Here is a 3360-nt window from a genome sequence, read left to right as displayed (position 1 = left end):
AAATTGGCAAAGTTTACAAAGTTACAAAGGGACTGTGATGCTTGGAAATAAAAATTGAGAGATAAGCAGCTTCTGGATGATAAATACAATTCTTAGGGTTTTGGCCATGGGCATTGGTGGCTGAATTGAGGCACTCAAGGAACTTAAAATCTAGGATAGCACTTGTCATACTTCTCCATCAAGCATCTTTAAGCATAGTAAGTGCACAGCCTTGGGTGCTGGAAGTAGAGTCATAAGTAACTTGTCTGTTTTGTCTTTAAAATCTCCATATGATTACATTCTACTTTATATTCTATCTGTACTTATTTCAATATGCACATCCCCCATTCAAAATCTTCAAATAACATTTGACTCTTTATATATGTTATTTTTTTTCCCTCAGCTGCTGAGTGTCTTAGGGAAACATTCAAATAAAGGGGCTAGCTTATTGCGATCATCCAGGGAGTTGGTAGAAGGAAAGAAGTGGAAGCAGATACCCAAACTCAGGTGAATGACAGGAGATGGTCAGGAAGTAAGTATTGGGAAGCACAGATGAAAGACAAATAATGAAGTAGCTGAATGGCATACGGAACATGAATTTTTAGCTAAAAACTTTAGACTCTGACCCACATGCTCCTTCCTCACCTGAAAGTATAAAGAAAAACACACAGCTTCCAATAATGGGAACTGACACCTTTAAAGGGAATCAGGACTTTTGAGCTGGAGATTGAGAAAATGTTCAAGTAAGATGTAGTTAATGGAGGAAAATGAAATGAGGGCTTCATGGTAAATAATAAATACATTATTTCTGAGCTATGCTTAAGACCACATTTCATGACAGCTCACTAGACCAGATAAGGACTAGTTAAGAATTACTTAATAACCCGCTGATTTTGGAATAAGACTGATATTTCTTTGCACTTGGTGGGAAAAGGACAAGTGTCTATAGAAAAGACTCCTTCCCCCCACCCCAAAGGAAGTGAGTTGAAGGAATACTTTTAGGAATACCAAGAAAGTGGGGCTCCTGGGTGACTTATGGTTAAGTGTCTGCCTTCAGCTCAGGTCATGTTCCCAGGGTCCTGGGATCAACCCTCAGGTCGGGCTCCCCATTCAATGAGAAGGCTGCTTCTCCCTCTCCCCCACTGCTTGTGCTCTCTCTTGCCATCTGTCTATCTCTCTCCCTCAAATAAATAAATAAAATCTTTTAAAAAATACTAAGAGGGCAGCCTGGGTGGCTCAGCAGTTTAGTGCCACCTTCAGCCCAGGGCCTGATCCTGAAGACCCAGGATCAAGACCCACATCGGGCTCCCTGCATGGAGCCTGCTTCTCCCTCTGCCTGTGTCTCTGCCTCTCTCTGTGTATCTCATGAATAAATAAATAAAATCTTAAAAAAAAAGTATTAAGGAAATAATCAGGGAGTTTCTCCAGCATACAAGTAGATGGGAAATCCTAATTCCAAACTCCATGCCAGGCAGCATGATTGCAATCATTTTAGGCCAGAAAATTTTTGAAATTAGGTAAAAATCAAACACCCACTTTGGTCATGATACATCTCTGGAGAGTCCTGTAGCTTTTAAATATATAAAAATTCCTGGTATACCAGTCAACATAAACTAGCTGTCTTGATCCTCCCCTAGTATTCTGAACTCCTGTATTAACTGCCTTTTTGGAGGTATCTCAAACTTATAATGCCCAGGATATATTTGAACATTCTTCCAAGAACTTGATCTTCCAATACTCCAGTTCACACACAAACACAATGTTCTATGGGTTCTGTTTCTCTGGAGAACACTAATATTTGGGGTGACAGGTATCCCATTTGTTTCTCAATCCCTAAGGATGTTTAAGGATCAAGGGCAAAGATATTCATTTAGCCCTCTATTCTGGGAGAGTAGAGAGTAAAAATCAAACAGTTGAAAACTCAGGCTCCTTTTGGCATATTCTTTTGATTCCATGTCATAGAATGCCTTCTTGGTCTTCTGTAGAAATCTTTTTTTTTAGCTTTGTGCAGTGGCAGTATCGTAGCCAATGAGGTTTATCCGAGGCGCGATTATTGCTAATAGAAATCTTTTTTTTTTTTAAGATTTATTTATTTGAGAGAGAGAGAGAACATGAGCAACAGGGGCAGAGGGAAAGGGTTAGAAGAACAAGGATAAAGAATCTCAAGCAGACTCTGCATTGAGTTTGGAGCCTGATGTGGAGCTTAATCACATGACCCTGAAATCACGATCTGAGCCAAAACCAATTGTCAGATGCTTAACTGACTGCGCCAACAGGTACCCCTTTCTAGGAATCTTTTCTCCTCCCCCTTCTCCTTCTCCTTCTTGTTCTTCTTTTTTAAAGAAGTCTTTTAAATTGTATTTCTTTCTTGGTGTCCCCACATTGCAGCAGAGTGAGCAGGGTACAGAGAGCTACCATTTCTCCTTCTAGAAGGCAACAGAGTGAAGCTCAGGGGATAAGATCCAGGTTCACTTAGACCCAGGCACTTACTAAGGCACTTACCAAGGCAAAAGTACTCTCAGAGCTTAGTTCATGTCCATAAAATTATGTATACACAAAAACAATATAAAATGGTTAAGGCACAAATTAAAAATAAGATATATCTCGAGGTTTTTTTTGTTCATTAACTTGACTCTTTTGATATTACCAATACATGGATTTTGTCATATTAAACTATCAACAGGTTAGCTGCAAAATAATTGACATGTGTTGGATTGACAAATATACCAGTGCTCCTGAGATGAACCAAGAGAGAAAACAGGAAACAATCTTTGAACAGCAGAAGGAAACACCAAAGGTAGGTGAGCCTGGAATTTCCCTAGGAAGGGGCCTGCCTAATTCTTTTGCCTTAGGAGAAATTCATATTGACATCAGGGCCTGGGAGGAAACAGAGGCCACAGCTGGGAGAGGTGAGAAGGGAAAGATCTGCCATTTGCGGAGTGTCATCTTTGTCCCAGACATTTATATATAGATTCAATTTTGATTTTCAGAACCACCTGAGCAGTTATAAAATATTATCACTATTTTTCCAGATGGGGATGTAGACACAGGAAGGTAAAGACTCTTATCTAAGATCACACAGTTGGTAAGTATCATATGTGGGACTCAAACACCTCAATCCCATCCTCCCTTACTTGTCCTAACTTTAGGGGGAAATATGAGTGGTCTAACCAGCCTGTAAGTATATCTCAGGAAGGAAGCCACCATGTAGGGGTCCTTTATTTGAAGCCACAGTTAACAGTGATATCAAGAGGGCAGAAAGAATGAAAAGTAGAGGTGGAAGCAAAGGTTAGGTACGGAGAATAGGGCATGTCTCCAAATCTGAGAAGTTTCAGAAGTAGAGATAGAAGCCAGATTAAACATGGGAATTGAAGAAGTAAA

General features: G+C 39.9%; 1 pseudogene; it reads left to right on the top strand.

Moving 5' to 3' along the window:
• The first annotated feature begins 1978 nt into the window (after positions 1-1978).
• LOC129518568 (U4 spliceosomal RNA) lies at positions 1979-2163 on the top strand (annotated as a pseudogene).
• Positions 2164-3360: the final 1197 nt, after the last annotated feature.

This window comes from Nyctereutes procyonoides, unplaced genomic scaffold, assembly GCF_905146905.1.
Source record: "Nyctereutes procyonoides isolate TBG_1078 unplaced genomic scaffold, NYPRO_anot_genome, whole genome shotgun sequence".
NCBI lineage: Eukaryota > Metazoa > Chordata > Mammalia > Carnivora > Canidae > Nyctereutes > Nyctereutes procyonoides.
This window is presented reverse-complemented; position numbering and strand designations above follow the sequence as displayed.